The sequence below is a fragment of the Danio rerio genome, chromosome 5, assembly GCF_052040795.2.
Source record: "Danio rerio strain M-AB ecotype USA chromosome 5, GRCz13ab, whole genome shotgun sequence".
Lineage (NCBI taxonomy): Eukaryota > Metazoa > Chordata > Actinopteri > Cypriniformes > Danionidae > Danio > Danio rerio.
The window spans coordinates 54,438,658-54,465,375 of record NC_141025.1 but is presented as its reverse complement, the minus strand read 5'-3'; the positions used below and the strand labels follow the sequence as shown (position 1 = coordinate 54,465,375).

Genomic DNA, 26,718 nt, shown 5'->3' with positions numbered 1-26,718 from the left:
TATTCACTGATAAAAATGATCTTATTTAAAATTGCTGATCATTGATCATACCTAAACCCAACTTTTACCTTACTAACTATTAATAAGCAGATAATAAGTAGTTTATTGAGCTAAAATTCTTAGTTAATGGTTTGTTAGTAGCATACATTGTACATTTAAACAAGTGTGACCGGAAATTCATAGCCACATTGAATAATACAAACACCTGATCAGAAGCCATGTGGAAAAATAAGGAACAGGGTAAAAAAATCAGCCAACAAGTCACTTTTATTTTAATTGATTAATACAAACAAGGCGACGCTGTGGCGCAGTATTTAGTGCTGTTGACCCACAGGAAGAAGGTCACTAGTTCGAGCCTCGGCTGGGTCAGTTAGCATTTCTATGTGGAGTTTGCAAGTTCTCCCTGTGTTCGCGTGGTGGTCCCTTCACAGTCCAAAGAATGCAGTACAGGTAAATTGGGTAGGCTAAATGGTCCGTCATGTATGTGTGAATAAGTGTGTATGGATGTTTTTTCAGAGATGGGTTGAGCTGGAAGGTCATCTGCTGCGTAAAACATGTGATGGATAAGTTGGCGGACTGAGCCAAAAAGAAAATGAATGAAAGAATGAATGAATACAAACAAAACAACTCCTATATATATATATATATATATATATATATATATATATATATATATATATATATATATATATATATATATATATATATATATTTATATATATATATATATATATATATATATATATATATATATATATATATATATATATATATATATATAAATAAAATAAAAAATACTAACTTAATACTAAAAGAGCTTTGGCAGGACATACACAAATGTGAAAGACTGTGAGCTGAAAGAGATGAAGGAAATTAAAAGTTGTGGATCTTCATCATCAATCTAATAGAATCTTGTTGTCACCTCTTACAACCGTTATACATGGACAGAGGATTCGTGCAAATATTTGATTGGAATGTAGAGTTACTTTTAAAGTTCAATGGTGCATCGCATAACTATTTAGTAACATGTAAAATACAACTTAGTGTTTCATTATGTCGCAACTAAGCTAAATCTTTCGCACTGATGGTGAAACCGGCCCCATTTTAGGCCTTTAAGGGATAGTTCACCAGAAATGTACCCCCTATTTAATCACTTTCAAGTTGTTCCAAACATTTATGAGTTTCTTCTTTTGAATCCAAAAGCAGATATTTTAAAGATAGCTGGAAACCATTAACCAATGTAAGTCAATGGTTATGGGCAAGGCTTTACATTAACAGCTGCCAAATGCGGGTATTTCAGCTGTGGCTGGTTAGACAGATACTCTCACTAGCCACTTTGGCTGGTTGAATATAATTTTTAAATGATAGTTTTCTTTAAAGCAGGGTTCGGTGATAAAAATGGCCCAATATGCATGCAAATGTGATTTTAGAATCGAGAAGCAGCATGGCCGACAAAAATTTCGTTGACGCGAACAAAAGAAAGCAGGTGAATACAGAACGAGAGGATGATCACTCACGCACACAGGTGATGTGATGCGCACAACTGTTTAAAAAAAGCTTGCGCATTTCCGTTTTATGGCACGAAGCAACCATGTTTGGAAACGCAAACTGCTGCAGTCGGTTCTCATTGAAATAGACTGCTCGAAAAGTGATGCTCGTGCACCCACAATCCTGTGGCTTCCAAAAGCTTCATATGTTTTTTAAAATTTCTCTTTTTGTAAGCAGCAGCGGTTGCTGGTTTTGATTGAACTATTCTTTCAACAGAGCAGATTATGGGCCTACTGTTATCCGTGTTCGCGTGATCATCCTTCCGTTATAACGCACAGTATGTTTTTCACCAGCTTTCTTTTGCTTACGGTTATTTTTATTAAAAATATTTAATTGTAATTTTTACAATAACACTAATATGAAATTAACTTCCCATGTATGTGTAGTTAACTAGTGATCTGAGAGATATTTAGCTTAGGCAGACTAGGCTACTGTGCATAGTTTTAGATACATGGCAATCTATCAACCCGGGCTCATTTTGGAAACGTAGTCCCGCAGACGTTTTTGGAGACCGCGGAATACATCCCGGTGGGTACGTACGGCTGCAGTTTTTGTTTTTGCCAATCCGCGAGAGGCTGCTGTTTTGCGCTTTTTCACAAATCAAACGCCTCTTGGAGTGCAGTTCGCGCACAGGCTGTTCTCGCGTGAACCCACCAGAGGCTGCTGTCCGACTGACTGGATGATTGCTTGCGCGACCGGCCTGACCCGCCCTCCTCCTTCACTAAATCCAACCAATTTTACCGATTGACCAGCCCGCCCGCTCGCTTCCCTAAACCCGAGCAACAGTTTACAAAAGCTGTCCAAAAAAAGAAAAGCCCTAATTTTTTTTTTCTACCGCATTTTCGAACTTCACTGCGTTCTCACCCTGTTGCGAAACTCGTTCACTTAATTTTTGGGATTCTGTTTTTGTCTTACCTGATTGCTGGAACTGCTCTTCCCCAGACTCGAAACTGATCGCTGTGGTCAAGTCCTCTCTGAATCTCAATCCTGCCGACGTACACGGTGAGCTGAGTGGACAAATGGATTGCAGCGGGAAAGCCCCCCATAAGGCCGGCCGACCAGCCAGCAAGCGCAAAAGGGAACAGCGTCACACCGCCCCGTAGCGTTCGCTTGAAAAAAATAAATGCAGCTGTACGTACCTCCCGGGACATATTCCGCTGTCTCCAGAAACGTCTGGAGAGCATCTATACAGCTATTTTTCTGCAAGGTTTTACATATTATTTAACATTTGTGGAAAATAAATAACAAAAATTTGTTATTTTTATGTTTAGTGTGGCTAGAGATAAATTTGGTAAATCAGTGTTGAGACCTTAAAAGTCCTGTAAAATAAAAACAAATTGCAATGCGACACTATGAAACCACAGCCCATTTGCTCAAGCACATTAAGCGAGTTCATACACAAAAAAGAGAAGACAAGTAGTTTTAGCATGTCAAATTTATTCATATAAAATATATTTTCCCATCAAGAAAATTTTGGCAAGTAAAAATAATGGAAAGTGGTTGGTGATCAAGCTATGTCAAGCTCTGGTTACGGCTTTTCAGCTTTCTTTAAAATAGATTATCTTGTGTTCAACAGCAGAAAGAAACTCATAAAGGTTTGAAACAAGTAAATAATGTTGAGTAAATTATTATTTTGTTTTATTTTTGGGTGAACTATCCCAAGTATATTTTGGCCTAATGTGTACTTACTGCTCTTTTTATTTGGACGTCAGCATTGACACAACAAAAGTACAAAAAAAAAAAATACAATTAAAACATGATATAATACAGTAGAGTCAAGTATTAGTCAAGCCAGCATATTATAGAACATTTGCAAATGCTGCAGTCCTGACAAAAATCAAATCACGCAACCAAGCCAAATGGCTAAATCAGCCGTGGTCAGTTTTCGCTCAACTTGCTCCTCAGAAAAAGAAGGACTTGAGTTGTAGAAGTAGACAACCTTGTCTCGACCCCCGGAGAAATGGCTTCCTGTGAAGAAGTTTATCCAAGGGTACGCAAGATTAACGAGGATATTTTCATTGGACGCCTCCGTTCCATGCCACGCATACTCAGAGGTGATAAGATCAGATTATTTATTGTGCCTTCCTCTCCAGGTCATTTACTATGTTAATTTTTATGAGCCGCGTGTTGCCTTTGTCTGTGGGTTGTGCGCTGCTCTTCGCAAACCTCGGGCGAGGGGTGGAAAAAAGGGGATTTGTGTACTTAGCGCACGCTCTGCCAAATTAGTCACCCATGCCGATTATTTCTGCCATTCAGAGCTGCTATGGAATGTCTAATTTAAGTTACACTCTGTGAAATTCAATTCTATTAGCAGAGCCGGAAAAATAGGCCTCTATTTGCGGGACCTTGTGGTTTGTATCTGAAGAGATAATGAAATGTTACTTGTAACAGATTGGTTTGACTTGGATCCTTCAGGCAGAGGAACTCTTTGTTTCTTGTATCTAGGTCTTCTCCAGAGATCATACGTATTCCAGAAGAACCAAGCTATTTGGAGGAGTCCAAAACGAACAATGCGCATGTGAATCTGTAATCAAACAAATGACAAGAACATAATTATGTTGTGCTTTATTTATGGACTATTAGACACTGGATTTTGTTTGGGAGGTTTTTCAACTATTCAGGGGTCCATTTCCCAAGCAACAAAGTAACTCGAAGATGAACTACCATAGTACAATGCTATGTTCAGGAAAAAAAATAACGTATGGACAAGTGTTTGCACTATAGGTGAATTGAGTAAACTAAATTGTCTGTTGTGTGAACATGTGTTTCCCAGTACTAAGTTGCCACCAGAGGGGCATCCATTGGATAAATGTATGCCGAAACAGTTGGCGGTTCATTCCGCTGTGGTGAACTCTGAAATAGAGATTAAAGGGAAGCAAAATGAATGAATGGCCATAAAATGACATGTAAAAATATTTTCATTGATTGTATAATATTTTAATATTTTTATTTAATTTATTTGTTTTCTAAACAGTTACATTTGGTTTTATGTTTTTACATTTTACAATTTAATTTTTTACAAAAGTGTCATGTTTATAATTTTTTTTTTTTGATTATAAAAAAAAAGTTTGACACTCTAAACAGAGCAGAGATGTATATTTTTAAAACATAAATTAAATTACGTGTTTATGCCTGGATGTTAACTATATATACTATTAACGTAAGACAACTTTAATGTTTTAAAATTGTTCAAAGTGTATGGTGAAGTGTTTGAGTACACATAGGCACGGTGGCCGAGAGAGCTTAACGTGCTGCTATTTAAGAAAGCACATGCAATTACAAAAAACACCTGCAAATTGAGTAAAGATCTTCATTCTTTTGATAGCACATGTGCTGCAAATCCTCACAGCGCAAACACATTTAAAAAACCTGCTGCATTTTCTCACAACGCCAATAATTTACGAAACGCTGCATTTTCTCTTAACACTTGCGAAAAGGAACGAAACACAACAAAAAGGTTTCAAGGAGACCCTAAAACTTAATGGACCTGGCTATGTCAGTTATGATAATTTAGGCTAATATAATACAAAAAAGGATGTTAAATAAACAAACAAAAAAATTTCACAAAACAAAAAAGATCACCTGTAACTTCACTGAGCGATAATCATGGCACATCGGTGTTCATCACGTTTCTGGGTCCTCTTGAAACATTTTTGTTGCACTCTGTTCTTTTTGCAAGTGTTTTGACAAAATGCAGCGCGTTTGGTAAATTATTTGCGTTTCAAGAAAATGCAGCGCATTTTAATCGCTTGTTTGCATTGTGAGAAAACGCAGTAATTTTTCTTTTTATCTATATGCCTTGTGAGGATTTGCAGCACATGTGCTATCAAACGGATGAAGATCTTTTTTTTTTATTTGCTCTTTTATTTTTTATTAATTATTTTATTAATTAATTTATTAATTAATTTTTATTATTTTTTAAATTAATTTTTATTACGATTAATTTGATCTTTTTTTTTAATTTTGCTGTTTTTTTGTTTTTTTTTGTAATTGCACATGCTTTCTTAAATTGTTGCATATTAAGCTTTCTCGGCCACTGTACATAGGAGGTAACTGAGAATAAAGCACAGCCATGAGCTCTGCTTCTCACCACAGGTCTAGCTGTGTAGACAGTTATTGGAAAACTGTTAGTGAATGTTTGTTGGGATTCAGGAAACAAAATCCCCAAATTCTGTTTGGAACGACAGAACTCAATGCAATCTTAGTTGATTGCCAATGCTTTTGGGCAAATGCACCCCACAATTTTATAATTTTGCTAAAGATAATGAAAAGTCAAATATAAAGAGGGGTCAGAGCAAAAGGTCGACCTTTGCGCCCCTAAAATAGAGTGGGGTTAAGTGTTTCACTTCATTGGTCAAATGGAGAAACTGTGGTCCCAGACTAGGAATATTTACCAGTGAACTCAGCAGTCGTCTTGTGCCATACATTAGGCTAATTGCTCCATGTACGATTTTCCAGTGACAGCGACTATGAAAAGAACTTGTGTCGAGATTTAAGTGCACCTTTAGTGGCATAAGCCCTCAAAATACCTGAGAGTGATGTGAGAGGCTTAACCACAGTCTGTCTGTCACCTCTAACAGACAAACCTCACGTCGACAGAGACAGCTTTAACATCAAGGCCTTCATGGATAATTCATGTATAATTACAGAAAGCTTTCAAACTGGTTTAAATCACCCTCCCTCCCTCCCTTTTCTCCTCTCCATTGCCCCACCACATACACACACACATACCTGCATGCACCCACACACACACATATAAAATGAGAGAAGCATAAAGTTGAGTTCAAAAACCAGAGATTACTAGTAACATTCAGGATCCCATTTCTGAAATTTGCAACATAAATTTTCATTACAATCAGCATAATAATTTGAGTGAAAAAAGTTTGACCAACAATGAACTGCATCCTGTTCTCAAGGAAATATTGAGATATCACTCAATATTTGCATACCATCAAAACTGATAAAAAAAGTTTTTTTTTTTTTTAATGATTTTAAAACTTAAAATAATAAATAAATAAATAAATAAATAAATAAATAAATAAATAAATAAATAAATAAATTAATTAATTAATTAAAACTTTGCAAATGTGGGATGGTTTTTAGACCATGTTTTAATTAAATATAAAGTTTTAAAATTATAAATTATAAACTTACAAACATCCATACATCCATGCATACACAAAACAACATGATAACACTAAATCACATTGCATTGCCAGGCATAATAGTAAAAAAGCAGTTTAAATATCTGAGGAAAAAAAAATGTTTTATAATATAATATAATATAATATAATATAATATAATATAATATAATATAATATAATATAATATAATATAATATAATATATTATAATATAATATAAAACAATATAATAAAACATAATATAACATAGCATAGCATAATAAAATAAAATTGAATTAAATTAAATTAAATTAAATTAAATTAAATTAAATTAAATTAAATTAAATTAAATTAAATTAAATTAAATTAAATTAAATTAAATTAAATTAAATTAAATTTTTACAGTGTTGGGTTGTGGCTGGAAGGTCATATGCTATGTTGAACATGTGCTGGAGTTGGCAGTTCTTTCCACTATGGCGACCCCTGATTAATAAAGGGACTAAGACGGAAAGAAAATAAATGTATAATATAATATAATATATGTTTAAATGTAAAGCATTATTTCAAGGAATACATTAAAAGAAGAGCTGTGTATATAATTCCCCCTGCGGCCTCATCTGCTCAATGTTTCCACTGCCCTCTTTCCTTCTTAGTCCTATTGACTTCAGCGCTAATAACCGAGAGCTCAGAGAGGTGAGAGGTTTTCACCCATGATTTAGCCTTTGTGCATGTGTGTGGGTGTGTGTGAGAGAGGGTAGAGAACAGTGCGTAAGAGGCTTCCTTCAAGGTCAACTGCAGGTGAACTCCGGGTCAAACAGAGGTCGCCTGGGCTTATGGGCGGGTCAATAACGCCCCCAGATCACCATCCACATGCTGGCCAAGCCTTAGCCGCACATCAGTTTGCCAGCTTAAGAAAAAGTCATAAAAATATCAGTATGTTAAAAAATATGAAAATAAAATAAATAAATGCAAACACACGCACACAAGCACATACACACACACACACACACACACACACACACACACACACACACACACACACACACACACACATAACATAGTCAACACTCCTCCAAATATATAAATATGAGCCATTATTATTGGAACTATCAACATTCTTCAGTATTTGAATGGCCATTGGGATCATTTTGAATGTTCATATAAACATGTACAGATTTTATTTATTTATGTCGTATTTACAATCAAAGCTTCTATTGAGATTTTAGATTTAAGCTTTGCATGTCTGTCATCATGTTTTATGAAGGTATTATTCTAAAAACTATATATATTTTTATTTGTTTATTTTTGTTATACAGCCAATAATTGAGTTAGACCACCACAAAGGTACACACCTTAGTTCGTCAGCAGAGCAAAATGTTTCTTGCCAAAGTGAAAATGCTGTATTTTTATGTTTAAAAGACATTTTAAAGTTTTGGTTTCGCTATCAAATGCTATTGAAAGTCTTGTAGTCTATCCCAGTTGTAAGAGCAACAAATAATAACTAGATATAGTTGATAATTTGGTAAAGTGGCAGATGGTAGATTTTTCTGATGAATCATCTGTTGAACTGCATCTCAATCATCAATAATACTGCAAAAGACCTATTAGAACCTGCATGGACCCAAGATTCTTACAGAAATCAGTCAAGTTTGGTGAAGGAAAAATCATGGTTTGGGGTTACATTCAGTATGGGGCCGTGTGAGAGATCTGCAGAGTGGATGGCAACATCAACAGCCAGATGTATCAAGACATTTGTGCTGCCCATTACATTACAAACCCCAGAACAGGGCAAATTCCTCAGCAGGTTGGATCAACTTCTCATACTTCAGCCTCCACCTCAAAGTTCCAGAAAGCAAAGAAAGTCAAGGTACTTCAGGATTGGCCATCCCAGGCACCAGACATGAACATTATTGAGCAAGTCTGGGGTAAGATGAAAGAGGAGGCATTGAAGATGAATCCAAATAATCTTGATGAACTCTGGGAGTCCTGCAAGAACACTTTGCCAGTCAAGATGACTTTATTAAGTTTGTTGAGTCATTGAAGAGATGTATGATACAGTCCACCAAGCTCACAATATTTATTCTTTTTTCCACTGCACCATGACTTTATATTCTATACTGTACATTATCTCTGTTATGTTTCAAGACTTTTGTCTAAGCAAAGTCAGACCTTACTATCCAAATTAACTCTTTAAAAATCAAGGCATGATCAGATTTTATCATAGTAAAATAAGCTTAATCTAGAGGCCCTTATTTTTTCATATAAGCCACTTCTAACACCAAACGATCAACAGTAAGTCAAGTTAATATTTGTTGTTCCTAAAACTTGGACAACAAGCCTTTTGTCAGGTAGTGTATTCAAATACACAGGAAAAAGTAGCAGACACTGAAATGTATGCAGCCAGTTTGAATGCTATAGTAAATCAAGGTTGAAATATCATGAGCTTTTTTGTTTTGCTATTTTATGTTTTATGGGTTTCATTTTAATCCTGCTGGTTATTGTAGATGATAATATGTGTTTTTACAAAAGTATTCTATGTAGACATAAAATAACTTTTACTGTAAATTACTATAATTTAGTACTAGTTTAGTTTAGTTTAGTTTAAACTTTATTGTCCGTTCTGCTTGACACAGAAAGGAAATTTTTCTTCAACACTGGATTTAGGACAACAATTACAAACATACAACAACGACACAATAACACTTATCAACACAACAACATAAGTTAAAAGTATAAAAACCAAATTAGCCCCATGCACAATACTGCAAATCATACTTGGTAACCACCTCATTCACTACAAACATTGATCCGGTTTAGAACAACAACTGCCATTGGGATAAATTACTTTTTATAGGCATTTCTTCGTGCTTTAGGAATTCTAAACCTGCGTCCTGATGGTAGCAATTCAAATGCTGAGTGAAGGGGATGTGTATTATCTTTAAAAATCACAACTGCTCTTTTTTCCATAAAAGAGTCAAATAAAATCTGCAATGAATGCTGTTTGTGACCAGTTATCTTATTTGCCTGATTGATAATTTAATACTATACTATTGTAATAAAAATACTGTACTTTAATTATTTTTCATTGTAAAGTCTGTTCTGTATTTGGCATGTAATTTTGTAGTTATTTCATGCCATTTTAAGAGAATATCTCTGTAAGTCCTGCTGCCAGTCTTTTAACATAGATTTAGGGATTTGCATTATTATTATGTTTTACAATTCTCTAGTTTCCCCCAAAACTTGTCATACTTTTCCCTTATCCTTATATGTAAGTACTCTATAATTTCACTGTTAATACAAGTCAACATATACAGTAAGTTTTCTACACTTACTCTGTCATTTGCGAACTGCAATATAAAGCATTAGCTATTGCGTATGAGGTGACTGCAAAACATCCCTGGCTTTCAGCTGGCTCCTAACTCCTTTGCATGTAAACGTCTCTGTCTGACACCTCTCATACATCGTTTTATTCTGCCTCTCTCTTTCTCTCCTTGTAAAGAAGTGGAGCAGGGAGAAATGAGCCACTCGTTGGGGTTGGCGAAAGGTCAGCGCTGACAGGATGCAGGGTTAAACTGCCAGCTTAAAATACTGTTCATGACCCTCGCAGCCTCGTTCTAAATACCCCCCTTTTGTGTCACCGTCACCGGCAGCATCAATAATCGCCCCTCACAGATTTATTAGACATTGTTGGGCAGGAGGGAAGAGACCATTTATGCACAAAAGTCACAACGATCTAATAGCTAATTTAGTCGCACGGCAAAAATAGTCACGCTGGTGTGCAGACCGAGGAGCTGGGAGAACATTTGATGTTTTAAACTTTTGTAAAAAGGTTTGCTTTGTTGTTTCAACCTTTACGAGAGAAACAAGGAAGAGTGGGAAATGATCCAAGGATCCAATTTGAATTACTGCAAAGCACTATTGAGTGCATTTGATGAATAACGGTAAGTCCAAAAAAATAAAAAATAAAACTGAATTACCTTGTGACATTTATTGAATGTGTAAACTTTGTGAATAGAAATAGTTTAAAATAGTTTGAGAATATTTTTGTGTGACCAAGAGTTTGCATTTTAAACATAAAAATAGAATTAACTCTTATGTCTACTAAGAAGAATGGAGAGAAAGGAGAGCCAACATGAACAAATGGAAGGACAGCGCAAGAAAGGTTTTAAGAGATGGTAGGAAACCATATTTAAATTAAAGAGGAGAAAAAAAGAATGAGTAGAGTTTATTTGTTTATATATTTATTTATACCGTGAGATGGCAAAGCGTGAGAACAGTTTGAAGTAACATATTCATTTATTCATTTACTTGTTGGCTTAGTCCCTTTATTAATCCAGGGTTACCACAGTGGAATGAACCGTCAAATTATCCAGCACGTTTTTACGCAGCAGATGCCCTTCCAGCCGCAACCCTTCTCTGGGAAATGAAATAGCATATACATATATTTTCAAAATTTGAAAATATGGACTTATATGGTTTTTCATCTCAAGGCCTCAGTTCTAAATAGTAAACTGCAGGCTAAATGTATAAATACACTTATATATAAATACACATATTTATGCTGTTAAATTGCATTATAAGACCTTAATTTTTTTATTGTATATTATGGAACAAAAAACTGGTAACAAGGTGCCAGTCCATTTTCAATTATTTTACCAACAATATATTGTTTAATTCAAGGAAATTCTTGAAACAATCTGTATACTGTATTTGCAGCATAGGCTCAACCTGAAAACGTAGCCCTTTATACATTTTTGGAGATCGCAAATTATGTAGCCAGACCTGTGTATGGCTGTATTTCATTTTTAAAATGAACGCTACAGGGCAGAATGACACCGTTCCTTTTTTCACTTACCAGCTGACCGTTTACCTCCTTATGGATGGCTTTCCCACTGTTACCAGCTTGTCTGGTAGCAGACTTGAGATGCAGAAAAGAGTACAACAATGCAGTTCCAGAACGGTTCCCGAAAGCAGGTAAGATAAAAAAAAAAAAAAAAAAAACGAAGCCAAACAATTAAAATAAACAAGTAAATAACAGGATGAGAATGTGTTAAAATCTGAAAAAGTGTTAAAAATCAGGTGAGGACTTCTCTTTTTCTGAAATGCTTTTCAAAACTGTCGGTTGGGATAAGAGAAGCAGGTGGGTGGGTAAATGGGTGCTTTTTAAAACACTATTGGTTGGGTAGGGAAGGGAGAGGTTGAGTCGGTTGCTCTGTCAGTCAATAAATCAGTCAGTCGACAGCGGCATCTGATGGATTTACGTGAGAACAGCAGGCGCGAATGGCACTCGTGAAAGAAATTTGATATCGGTAATATTGTACACAGCGGCCTCTGGTGGATTTGCAAAAACAAAAACTGCAAGAAAGCTTAGCTCCTGGGACGTATTTGGTGCTCTCCAGAAATGTATACAGGTGTACATAATCAGAATGAGTCTGGGTTGTGTATTTGTCAATATACCGCACATCATTTTTCTTCACTTAAGATAAAAAGGAGGCATGAAACCTTTCTGAGGTGACATACAACAAACACAAATCCTTATGTCCTCAGTGCTAAGAGTAATGTTCAGATGTTTATTTAAATGTGTGCTTCATGTTTTTTTTTTCTTTTTTTTATCGATAAAAAAATAAACACACACACATACTGTACACTTACACACAAATGACAAAGGTGAGAAAACAGAAGTAACAAAAGCATCTAATTGTAGTGACATGGATATCTTTAAAAAGTATTTGTCACACTAATGTCACTAATTATCACGTCATACAATAACTTTACAGTAAATGCACAAATAAAGGCTTTCAGTTAAAAAAAAATATTAATCTATAAAATCCATTTATTTCGTTAACTCCCTAAATTACTAAAAAATACGTATATTGGTATTTTTAAATTAAAGTTTTACTAAACATGTCTATGCAGATCTTCATTTCAGATTTAGTAATAATAATAATAATAATAATAATAATACAAATATTGAGTTTTGTAACCCTGATACCAAGGTACCAAATAAAATATTGCCATACTTTGTATACTTTTGAGTTTGAGATTAATATTGACAATACTATGGAAAACATATATATAAAAAGAAAAAAGTAATTACATAAAATAAGGTAACAAACTATAGGACATCATACACAGCAAAGCTATGAAATGGGCACAACAGAAATCAAATTCCCTTCTATCATAATTCATCTCCACCCTTTAAATATGTACGACACATTTAAACGGATCCATGCATGTTCTAAGCAAATTAAAGCAGCTCTAATTAATGCTATGCAAAACACGGCCGTACGTTTATTACTTGATTTATCTTTGTTCTACTTAAGAGGGGCAGAGTTGTCTTGCCAATTTGTCTTCCTCTCGCATACTTAAGATTCAGTGTGTGTTTAAATGATTTATTTAATAAATAAGTGAATAAATCACCTCACAGCTAATTTCCCTAATGATATTAGAAAAGAGTAACTGTACAAATTGTGCAAAATAGAAGCCGCTATTAACCTGCAGCACCTTTTCGTTTGCCGGGTTCACAACGTCCATCCATTTTCATCTGTGCAAAAACAAAAACATGATTAAAAGATTTGACATTTGACACGGATTTCACAAATAAAACCACTTTGCTTTCCGTGTCTAATAGGCGAGGGTCAGCTCCCCGGCTCTCTGGGTGATACATCATAACACGGGACAGGCTGTCCCATTTAGGACACAAGAAAACCGCACTAATGCTAAGAGGTCTAAAAAAGAGAACTAAACAAATGGCAAATAAGCACTGCATTGCAATATATTCTGGTTCACACTGACGACAAGTTCACGACTTGATCCTTTTTTTTTATTATTTAACCCGCCATTCTTTTTTTTTTTTTTTGGTCCCTGGAGGCAGTGAGAAATAGATGGCGGAACTTAATAACTAGAGATGAACATTATTCCCCCAGCTAGAGCGAATGTTTCACTGCTTGATTATGAGTGAATGGCTGACACAGACTAAAATGTTCCGTTTCCACAAGCATGAAGAGGGCATAAATAATTCAAAATTTATTCCCGCAGAAGGAGGGACAATGGGAATCATAAATTATCCATGTGCAATGTGTTAATGCAAGAGCTCAATGAACCTGCTCTAACTAACTAGTCTGCTTCCTCATTACACGCTAGGCACAGACCTCTCAACCTTTGAATATTAATTTAGCGACAACTACGGTGGGATGGGCTTTGTGCAAATGGGAATGATGGGTAGTGGAGAGGAAGAGGGCCTGCATGCGGCATTGTGAAATGATCCTCAAGAGGTTATTATCTATATTTGTCTCCGCGACCGGCTGTAAATACCACACGCTCAGTGTGAGTGCCGGTTTTGTTAGTTATTATTGTAAGAGACGGATTGACATGTCAGAATAAGCTTAAATTACATTTAGAGCACAATCAATCTTGCATCACTTTTGCATGTTTGTACTTTGGGTGTTTACACAATTTTCAGCTAAACTATGTAAACTATGAAACACATTAATGTATTTTTTTATTATTGTGTCTACTATCAATTAATTACATGCTCCTGAGACTGATCGGTAACACCTTATTTTGATGGTCCATTTGAGTATTAATAGACAGTCTGCTTTATATCTGCTGATACTGCTCCTTCAAAAGACATTTAACTGACTAAGAAACTTTGCAAGTACATGTCAACTTACACTAACCCTATAACCCCAACCCCAACCTAACAGTCTACTTATAATCTAATGAGAATTAGTTAGCATGCAGATGCAATGTAACTTAAATTCCACAAACGGACCATTAAAATAAAGTGTGACCCCTTAATCTTAACCTTAATTTTAGCCTCAAACATGTAATGTAGTTTATTTGTAATTTCTCAGTAGTTAAATTAATAGTTACACTGTAACACAGGCACATTAAAATAGCGTAAACATTTTTTTTGTTTTGTTTTTGGCCATTCATTTACACAGCAATGGCATCTTGCAGGCCTGAAAAGTGAAACTTTTAAAAATGTAGGGTTTTAAAATGCAAGTTGTCATAAATAGCTGTCAGTCCTCGAATACAATTCTAAACTGCACTCATTCATTGATTTTCTTTTAAGCTTAGTCTCTTTATTAATCCAGGGTCACCACAGCGGAATGAACCGTTAACTAATGCAGCGCATGTTTTACACAGCGGATGCCCTTCCAGCTGCAACTCATCTCTGGGAATAAACTGCACTCATTACATATAAAAAGATGCTCAGCAGATTATTGCTGAAGTTAAAACGAATGTGTTTCATTTTAATTAAAAGTGTAAAAGGTTATAGTCATTAAATTGAAATGACAATGTACTTTTTTAAATATAAAATATTTAATAAAGTAATAATATTTAGTATGATGTAATTTAACATATTATTATATATTAAATAGTTTATGTATCATATTTAGAAATCTCAATCAATGGAATGATAAACCAACTTGTGTTCTAAATTTGCAATTATTATAAAAAAGTTGTTGTTTAGGCACTATAATAAAAATTGATTATACATACATTTTTGGAAAATTATCCTCTCACAAACTCATTATATTTTGTCATATTATTACATTTATCACAAACCACAATCAGTATGGGACCATTTCTGATATTTCTGACTGTCTGTAATTAGACAGGGTTACAAAAATACTTAATTATAAAAAAAAATAATAATAAAAATAATTTTAACTATTAAACAAGGGGCGAAGCATTGGTGCAGCAGGTAGTGCTGTCGCCTCACAGCAAGAAGGTCGCTGGGTTGCTGGTTCAAGCCTTGGCTTAGTCGGCATTTCTGTGTGGAGTTTGCATGTTCTTTCTGCGTTCGCGTGGGTTTCCTCTGGGTGCTCAGGTTTCCCCCACAGTCCAAATACATGTGGTACAAGTGAATTGGGTAGGCTAAATTGTCCGTAGTGTGTGTGTTAATGTGTTAGTGGATGTTTCCTAGAGATGGGTTGCGGCTGGAAGGGCATCCACTGCGTAAAAACTAAGCCGACAAGAAAGTGAATAAAGGAATGAATGAGTATTAAACCAGACATCACCCATTAGTGGAAGGAACTCACTAAACTGTATTAAGTAAATGTTTGAATGGGTTTTGTATTTGTGAGCTTTTAAATAATCAATTTAATTTGAACAAAAATCTGAGGATGTAAAACCCACAGCCCTGTCAGAACAAAACACAGACTGTTTTACGTTTCATTGTACGTTAATACATTGTGTCACGTCACTCAATTCTCACTGTATTTTTTTTTTAAATTTTTTTTTCTGGAGTGAAGGGAGAGCAATAGGCTTTATTAAAAGTTATAAGTTAATGCAGAGGTTGATATTGATTCCTGGCTGTGTTTCCATATACATTAATGTTTCAAAACACAACTCTAAATGCATCTCTGTTCATCCTGCTTGTTGAGTAGAACTATAAATTAGGGTGCTTGCACACTTGGGTTGATTGCCTGGTCCAAAACCAAGTTCGATTGTCCCACCCTTGCCACCTTCTTGGCTGTTTTGTGTTTACATTGCCTTATTTTCTTCTGAACCCAGACAAGTAAAGTTGTACTGGCAGTTCACATATCATATGAGATGCACTTCTTACAAAACAGATGCTTTATATACATACTTACTTGTGTATAAATGTTCATTACCAACCTTTCTATGAACATGATTTGATTATAACTGCAGATAAATTGTGGTGCGAAATAGCCTACTGTAACATCTGCGAGTGCTGAACATGAAATAAATAAATAAATGCAACATATATGAACACATACAGACCCTTACAGTCTCCGATCTTTTACCAATTACAGAAAAACTACACACAGCATACATTCATTCATTCATTTATTCAGTTTCTTTTCAGATTAGTCCCTTTATTTATCTGGGGTCACCACAGTGGAATGAACTGCCAACTTATCCAGCATATGTTTTACATAGCGGATGCCCTTCCAGCTGCAACCCATCATTGTGAAGCACCTATACACACTCATTTACACACGTATACTATGGACAATTTAGCTTACCCAATACACCTGTACCACATGTATTTGGACTTGTGGGGGAAACCAAAGCAGACAAAGGAGAACATGCTAACTCCACACAGAAATGCCAACTGACCCAGCCGGGGCTCAAACCAGCGACTTTCTTGCTGTGTAGCAATTGTGCTACCCACTGCACCACCTTTCTGCCCCCACACAGAATACATTTATTCCATATTTGGATTCAAAAACAACACTACAAAAATGGCCGCACATGTAACCTCTGTTAGAAAGTAATTCCATCATTCCCAGTTCATAATAGTCCAAAAGGCGATGATCATTAAACACAGCAGTTTGTTCATATTTTAGGTTGCAGAAAGAAGCATTTGCTGCTCTGTTTTTTTCCGGCTTCTCGTTTGTTTTTTTGCACTTCACTCTCTAGTTTATTGGATTTCAGATGCACTTCACTTTAATCACGTGTGCATTATTAATATGAGCTCAAGAATTTTGTTATTTCAAATATAGACGCACATGCCAGCTTTCTGGAGAAAGGGAAACCGCTCGCACTTTTGAGAGTCGCCTGAAGCCGTACCGAGCTCAATCCCTTGACCCCCCACAGTTGTATCACATTCACCTGAGGATGCATTAGCTGTTGCAGGCCACTGTTGCGATGGGTAGCCCTGTTATTGGCTTTAGTTTTCATCTTCATTGTACAGGATTAGTTTAAAATAAACTCCCTTAGGCACAATTATCTGCAGGCACTTGGTATTAAATAAAAATGTGCCTTAATTCAGGAAAAAACAGCAAATTCTGGAGGACTTCCTAGCAAACACATCCTACTCTATAGGTCACGTAACCGGAAGTCAATCGCTCACACTTTTACGCGGGCCCGTAAAACAACAACAGAACACAGCAGATTTTGTTCTTCTTGGCTTTGTGGCTGTTCATCAAGACAACGGCAGTTTGTTTGAGCTCGGGTCAACCATGGCTCATTATTAAAGGTATATTGTATTACATTGCACACATTTAACCTTATAATGAAAGCATTCAACTGCTTTCCTAACTTTTTATGCTCATTTAAGACGAAATTAGCTGTGTTTGAAAAACACAACAACGTCTATTTATCACTACGTCTATTTATCACTATGGAGCTGACTGTCATGCACCATTATATGACTGTTTTGAGGATAACATAGGAGGGGTGACGGCACCTGTCATGAAAAGGAAGGGGAATAGCGCCATTTTTATATTTATTTCAAAGTGTTTCCATGCCTAAACAAAGCGAAAGCACAGAACACACTAACAATTAAGTGCAAGGGGCGACCACTGGTGGTTCGGCGGTATGGTTTGCGTATAGGGAGGCTAAGCTTTTTAATATTCCTTCCCGCCCTTCAGAGAAAGACTGAAAAGATGGAATAAATACGGGAAAATACCTTAACGGGATGATAGCAGGATAGAACTGTAAAATACGGGAGAATCCCGGGAAAACAGGAGGGTTGACAGGTATGAGCCAATAGCATTCAGTTCTGAGTCTAGCTCGGCCTTTTGGTACTCTTTTGCTGTGCTAGGTACCCTTTGCAAAGGATGCCCAAAACGTGGTATGGTACGGTTCACTTTTAGGTACCTTTTGACAGTAGAAAAGGTCGTAAAAGCGTATCGAAGCACCATATCGTACCACTCAGTAAAGGCAGGCCATTAGTCTATATTACATCCACAGCACAAATAAAAAGGAGTAGGTATTTCTAGTGGCTTAAAGATAGCTAGCAAAAATTTAAATTTAAAAAGATTTAACAAGGCATCTACTCAATTTGTTAATATATTTTTTTAACAAAGCAAGTATGATTATTTTGCACTTGTTTATTAATGAGTACATCACGCTGTATGTGTGTGTGTTTTCATAGATAATTGCTAATTTTAAATTGATTGTTTAAAAACCATCTAGTCTGGAAGTCCAAAAGAATAATAAGATAGCAGTAACATAGAACAAAGTCATAACACTGTCCCACCACACAGACAGCGATCATTTCATTGCAATATCTTGAGCACAGGAAGAAAAGACCCTTTAAATGTACTTTGTTTCATGAGTAACTGTGACATATATGAGTCCCATGATTGCACTAAGAGCTCCATATATTTAAAGGAAACCAGAAAGATATTTTAAAACTGATGAAACTGATAAAACTCAAATGGATCATAAATGAATTTGGCATTGTGGTGCATCATCTGTCTTGTGATATTACTGTTCTTAACACTGATGGGTTCAGACTTCCCCAACGTAGAATACTTTCAAATTAGAGAATTAGCCTGTGACATGCAGGATTTAGAGGAATCAGTTGAAAAGCCATATGTAACACCTACATTCTATATAGTTTTACTCAATCAGACTAATTGAAATGGAGAATATAAGATATTGAAATATTACCAGGAAATTACATGTACTGCAGCAGTGTTAGCACATGATGACAACAGCTGACCAGGCCCATCTTGCATATTCATGAGAACATTTCAGTAGCATTTTTCTTTTCATGGTGACAAAGTGGCTTAGTGGTTAGCATTGTCACTTCAAAGCAAGAAGGTCACTGGTTCAAGTCCCAGCTTAGTCAGTTGGCATTTGTGTGGGGAGTTTGCATGTGTTTATGTTGGTTTCCTCCAAGTGCTCCGGTTTCCCCCGCAGTCCAGAGACATGCGCTTTAGGTGAATTGAATACGCTAAATTGCCCGTAGTGTATGTGTGTGATTGTGAGAGTGTGTATTGATGTTTCGAAGTACTGGGTTGCAGCTGGAAGGGCATCCGTTGTGTAAAATATTTTCTTTCTTTTTTTTTTTCAGCTTGCTTCCTCAAAATGTAATACTGTAAAATTATCAATTGAGAGTCAAATTTGTAAATCTTGCCTTGTGCATTTATTGTGTCTAAAAAAGTGAATGCAAAAAAATACATAAATATTTAAAATATTTATAAAATATTGAATTATTAATCTACACCTAAGGTGACAATGCGGCCAGAATGCATTATTATTTTCTTGTGATTCAATGACCAGAGTCCATTATTATTGTTATAATGTGGTTACCACACCTAAAGATACTGTTCAGATGTTTCTTTCTAGACATTTGGCAGATATTTTTTATTTTATTTTATTTTTTTCAGACATTTGTCAAGACTTTGTCCTGAAATCAACTGTAATACTTCTTATGTGTTCAATGTTTTTTTTTTTTTTTTTTTTTTTTTTTTTTTTTTTTTTTTTTTTCCCAGAGATGCCTGGAACTACTTTAACTTTGGATTTACAGTATGTGAAAATATTTGCACACCCTAGAAAGTTAATTATTTAGTCAGATTTAAGCAATCAACTACCCAGTAATAATAATAATAATAATAATAATAATAATAATAATAATAATAATAATAATAATAAAAATAATAAATTGCTTAATAAAAGAAGTGAAATACTCTTTCAAAGTTGTGCCAACTGAATTTTTTTTTCTGTCTGCAGAACTGGAATGCCTGAAGTTAAGTAAAAAAAAAATAATAATAAAAAAAATAAAACATAAAAACATAATCCTTATTTCCTTCGTTTTTCTCATATATTCAACATTTTTCAAAAAATCACCTTTAATTGATAGGACAGTAGAGAGTATAATTTAATTTAAATTAAAACACTAATCCTAATTCTGCTTAGTTATCATATAAGACATAATAGTTTTAAATTCAAAGCTGTGAATAAAGCAAAAAATAAATATATTGGCGTAAAAAAAAATCGATGAAATATTGAAAAATACAATCAAATACAATTAAGTAAACGTTCAAAATTACCTCCCATGCGCTTCAAAGTCTACCCTTTTTCACACTTTTTTTTTCTCGTGACAGCTAAAGGCTTTATAAAGTATTCAAAAAGGGAAATGCCAATTGCAAGATGGGAGGTAAAAGAGAGATCTGCTTAATATGCATTTCTCTTTTATAATCCAGAAGTTCTATTAGCAGATTACGAGCTATAGAACGTGCGGAGGGACAGAATGCAGAAGTGAGAGAGAAAGAGAGAGAGTTTGTGTGTGCGTGTGTTTAAGTGAGTGCCACATGAGAAAATACTGGCTTGAGTATTCCATTATGTGCAAAAAACTGTGCAGTTTTTAATCAATAATACTACTTTCTATACAAATAAACACTTATTTGCATTTCCTGTTTAAATTTGCTAACAGAATGGTGCATTTATTACATCTACCAGCAGGGGCTAACTGGACTATGATAACCAGACAAAACCTCAACCCTTTAGTGTCCTCAGATAAAGGTTTATTCAGGGCTGTATAACAAATAATAACTACATAATGAATTTGTCTATTAAAATCCTAACAGCAATAATTTCACCTTTTTAGATGTGTTCAAGTGCAATGTCAAGAAAGCAAGTAGCTAACATCATTGCTCTGAATTTCATCACATGGAAGGCTTGTGGAAAACGCCTCGGCATGGATTATGTGCTCCCTGACTAACTAATCCTGCTAATTGATGAACCCCAATGTTCATGGTTCCCTTAGTCAATCTTTATTAATTACAACTAAACTTATGTTGGGACATCAATAAAAAAAATAATACAATAAAACAAAAAATTTAATAATTAACTAAATAAATAATTAATAAATAATAAATTGCGGGCAGATTTCAAGCACTTAATTTTCCTTAAACTTTAAGGGCATAGAACAAATGTATAATTTGCAGTAATCTAAAACAGTTGGTCACCTTGGAATTATAAGGTTCTATCTGCATTTTGCATGATTTTAGAATTTTGAGCTTTCAAGTTTTTTTGCATTTCATATAGCAAACAGTATGTATGTAACATTTGTTTTTTAAATAAAAAGTCCTAAAATGTAGACAATAAATAAATAAATAAATATATATATATATATATATATATATATATATATATATATATATATATATATATATATATATATATATATATATATAAACCATCCCAAAATGTGAATAAGTTGTCAATTAATAAGAATATATCAATAGCTCAAATTTGACAAAAATGTTAGAACCTTATAATTCTAAGGTGACAAGTTAAGTTATGCAAAATGCTTAAATGTGATAGGAGATATTTTATTCTGTTACTAACTGTTGTGTTAGGATTATTATTACTTGGTAATATTGTTCTTACTTATTACCTTATTATTTATAAAATTACTTATTAACTTATTTTTACACTTATTACACTAACAGAGTTGACAAAATCAACATTTTCCACCATCATTTGCTTTAGCTCAAGATGTTAATCATAAATAAGATACCACATGGCATGTTTAAAATACAATTGTATGCATTTTTCACCATATTATCACATTAAAAAAAAAATATATATATAATGAGAAATGTACAAAAACGTCACAATAACAGAGTTGACACAATTAGTCTACTATTGGCGTTGTGAAAATATGTATAAAGAAGCATAATGACATGGATCAATGTCTTTTTTTTTTTTTTTACTAAATTACAAATAACTCAGAAAATAAATGTTTAATGCTTGATTATTAAAGTTAGTAGAACAATCATACACATTTTGGAGATAAAAATAGAGATATTGCAAACTTAGGCATAATGGCAGTTGTTATGTTAATTTGTAGTTGTTATGTTAATGTTAAGGAAAAAAATCCCTATATATATATATATATATATATATATATATATATATATATATATATATATATATATATATATATATATATATGAGATAACTTAATATAATTAGGTTTATTATCAAAAAAAAGTTGATTTTTGTATTATTATTATTATTATTATTATTATTATTATTATAAATTCATATTCCTTCGGCTTAGTCCCTTATTCATCTGGGGTGAATGAACCGCCAACTATTCCACCTTCTGTTTTACGCAGCGAATGCCCTTTTAGCTGCAACCCAGTACAGAGAAACACGAACACACTTTTGCATTCACACACACACTTATACACTATGGCCAATTTAGTTTATCCAATTGACCTATAGTGCATGTGTTTGAACTGTGGGGGAAACCATAGCACCTGGACCCACATAAACACGGGGGAAAGTGCAAACTCCACACAGAAATGATAACTATTATTATTATTATTATTATTATTGTTGTTGTTATTATTATTATTAGTATTATTATTATTATTATTATTATTATTATTATTATTATTATTATTATTAATACTACAAATAATTATTATTTTAACCTTTTCTTCGAATCCTTTCAGACATAAATTGTACCCGCAATTGTAGAATCGCTCATGTATAATATTCACACCCCAGCCTAACTTCTGCAATTTTATCACTTTGCATTGCAAATTAATATTTTTACAAGCATCTTCAGCCGAGGGCTTTTAAAAAGCTCATTTGATCACAGTAAGCAGAAATAATGAATGTTACACTACCCTCATTCGGCAAAAGTCTTTTATCCAATGATGTAACAAGTAGATGACTGATTAGACTATAGACTGATGAAGGAGGTAGACTGTAATAAATTGAGAAGATTTATTAAAATTGTGCATAAATTCTGTGAAGCTGCACTTGATCTGCAGCTTTCCAGCTGCTCTATCATTTAGAGAATTTCTGGATATTAATGTCAGCAAAAATGGAGATGTAGCACTATAAACATAAACAAATAGGAAACTAATTGGCACTACACAAATGCATGTATTAATATGGTCTCTTTTAAGGAAGATCAGTCTCACTCTTTATCACTTCATGAATTTAATGTATTCTTTCAGCATGAAAAAACTGCTTGTTAAGACTGTAATTGTGCTTATTGTGGAAGTAAAGTAAACTATATTAAATATGTGTTAGAAGTACATCTGACGACTAGAAACAGTTGGCAAAGCTCTTGTAAAGGAAATTGCTTAAAAACGGTATAAATACTACTGATATGAAGCTAACCTGCTTGTGATTGTGTTATATTTACAGCACGACATACTAGTTCTAACTAAGGGTACATGTACACAACTTTAAACATAGATGACAACTAAACCTGGAATCTCTAATTTATTAACTCTCTATATTTGTAGGAATTATTGTTCAGTAGTATGTTACACAAATCAGCACACACAAACACAGTTCAATTCAATTCATGTTTATCTCTATAAAGCGCTTTCACAATGTAGATTGTGTCGAAGCAGCTTAACATAAAAGTCCTAGTAAACTGAAATTGTGTCAGTCCAGTTTTCAGAATTTGAGTTTAGTTTAGTTCAGTTCAGTTCAGTTCAGTTCAGTTCAGTGTGTTTTATTTTCACTGCTGAAAGTTACTAAAGAGTACACTAAAGAGCAAATCCATCGATGCGCAGCTCCACAAGTCCCAACCCAAGCAAGCCAGTGGCAAGAAACAAAACTTCACCAATTTGAAAAAAAAAAAAAGAGAGAGAGAGAGAAGAAAGAAGGAAAAAACCTTGAGAGAAACCAGGCTCAGTATGGGCACGACCATGTGGCCAAACTTTTTGCGCAAATGTTGGATAACAATTTTTTATTTTTTTTTTAAACAGACTCAATAGACTTAATAGATCATTAGAACTGAATTGACATCCCCGGCATTACATTCTTGGTCAACTACTATTCAATCATTCATTAATTTTTCTGCGACTTAATACCTTATTTGTCAGGGTTCGACAAAGCAGAATAAACTGCCAACTGTTCCAGCATATGTTTTATGCAGCAGCTGGCCTTCCAGCTGCAACCCAGTGCTGGGAAACACCCATACACTCTCACATTCACACACCCACTTACACTACTTCCAATTTAGATCATTCAGTTATAGTGAATGTCTTTGGACTGTGGTGGAAACCGGAGCACCCAGAGGAAACCTATATGAACCCACAGAAATGCAAATTGGCCCAGTGAGGACTCGGATCAGCGACCTTCTAGCTGTGAGACGATCGTGCTAACCACTGAACCCCCATGCCGCTGCTCCTATCTACATATGAGAAATAAAATTAAACAACTGTTGTCTGCTTATGTTGATTTACCTATTTATTTATATATTTAATTATGTATTGAAGCTATGAAATGGAATATGGTTGGCAATAGAATGCATACGCACAAACGTCAGTAAAGACCCATTACTGTAAGTACAAATGAGTTCCATTTGAAAACCTTCAGTCCTGTGGACAGATTGTTTAACTTTATTCCTCACAGCATGGCTTGGTTTGGTAATTATTATAGATGAAACCTAAATACTAAAGAACTAAAGAAATGAGCAAGTTTAAAAAAAAATAAATAAATAAAAATTATTTATGTCCAATAGTTTAACGCAAACACAAATTGTAGAAGTTAAGGACATATGAAGCAGGATCATATAGTCTATTTACACTGTAATAAAAGCAGGGTTCCACATAATTTATTCATGTTGACCCATCACAAATCGGTTAAGCTATAACGTAACACTTTTAACACATTTATGTGGATTGAACATAAAAAAATTAAGTTGTTCCAATGAAATCTCAAGAATTGTGTTGTTTCAGTTCATTTTAATTAAGTAGTTTGAACAAGCAACTCATTTATTCTAAGTGTAGAGAAAACCATGATCTTTGAGATGAAATTTTAAAAGCTGATTGTTGTTGCTGTTATTGTTTGTTTTTATTGTTTCTTCACATGGTTTGATAGTGCAACTGGGCAAAACTAACAGAGCACTACACAACTGCTCGATGGCAGAGGGCAAAACAAATGACCTGCTTCATCTCAAGCACTATGTCCTTTTCCAGCACCCTTGCCTCCTTGAGCCTGAACCCAAAGCCCAAGTCGCCAGCAAACAACATTCCTCCAGGAGAGACGTGCGGCCCTAACAAGAATCATTATGGTGTTGTCGGGAGCACAGGGTGACAGCTGGCCCTCTGCTCATGTGACCCTTGCCACTTTGTCGACTTAATGTTGGTCACCATGATCAAAGCCTGCGGACGACCAGCTGTGACCGCTAAGCTAAACACAGCCATTTCTGCGAACAGAACCAGTGCAAGAGCTTCTGTATGAGTAAAAGCTTCAATGGGGGATAAAATATGAAAAATAAAAACAACGACCAAAGACTCACTGCCTCTTCAAAACTGTCCAAGGTGTGCAAAAATAATAATTAAAAAAGGCAAACCATTGTCAATACTAAGCTAACAGTTTTTGGGGTAATACATGATAAAATGGTGACAAGGAAGCTTATGGGAAAAGAGTTGCGTTATGAAAGAGTTATAAACACATAAGGGTTTGCTTTATTAGATAGAAATTTTAAATTGTCACACTCCTACATTTACAGACTACTGCAATTAAATACAACTCGCATAACTTAGAGTGCTAATATATAAACCCACCAAAGAACAACGATGCAGTTAAAGCAAAAACATACTCCATACAAGCTCATTGTAAGCAATGGGCAAGGGAAGCATTTAAATGTGGGAACGCCGAGGTCAGAGAGAGCACGGTGCAGCAGACAATTCCTCCCCCCACATCGGTTCCTCTCTTTTAAGTTCTGCCCTCCTTTCTGAACCCATGTTCCAAAGAAAGCCTGCATATTTTACCACATGCACAGCTAAATACGCTGTTTGGTTTGCCGCATTCAGATCCCACCGCAAGGTTACCTCTCTGCCCTTACCTCTTTTTGTTCTTCAGACCACTAGCGAAGCAGTGAAAGGTCTTGGCCGCATATAAACGAATTTCAAATGTCATGTCTTGCACGGCTAAAACGAAAGGAAATGCTCTCGCTGACTGGAGTCAATGAATTTGTCAAAATTTTATGATAATTCATTCAATTATTCCTCAGACATTCAAATGATAGTGGAGAAATAGACGAGCGTGGAGAGAGTGAAAGGGAGGGCCGCAGTAATAATCCCTCTCCTGATATTAGAGAGCCTCCAGAGGGGTTTTAAAAGCTCTGTATCTCTGTGTGGAGAGGACTAAAACTTCCGTCCGTCTCACAGAACAGCGTAAAGCCCTCCCTACTCTCTCTGCCGCTCAAGATGGGGGTCCCTCACTCACACGCTCACTTACACTTGGATACAAAAAAATTCCAAAAAAAGAAGAAGAAGAAAAAAAAATCCCCAGCCCACAAACGCATCCTTCACCAGTCTCAAAGAGAACGACAATAAAACGAGCCC

The 26,718-nt window shown here is 34.9% G+C and overlaps 1 long non-coding RNA gene across 1 annotated transcript; it reads right to left on the bottom strand.

The window, feature by feature from the left end:
* Nucleotides 1–1,717: 1,717 nt before the first annotated feature.
* On the bottom strand, nt 1,718–26,718 carry LOC141385855 (uncharacterized). Its single transcript, XR_015491750.1, has 3 exons — nt 26,217–26,718; nt 13,166–13,214; nt 1,718–4,072 (listed from the first exon to the last, which is right to left on the bottom strand). It is a non-coding gene; the product is annotated as an uncharacterized LOC141385855 (long non-coding RNA).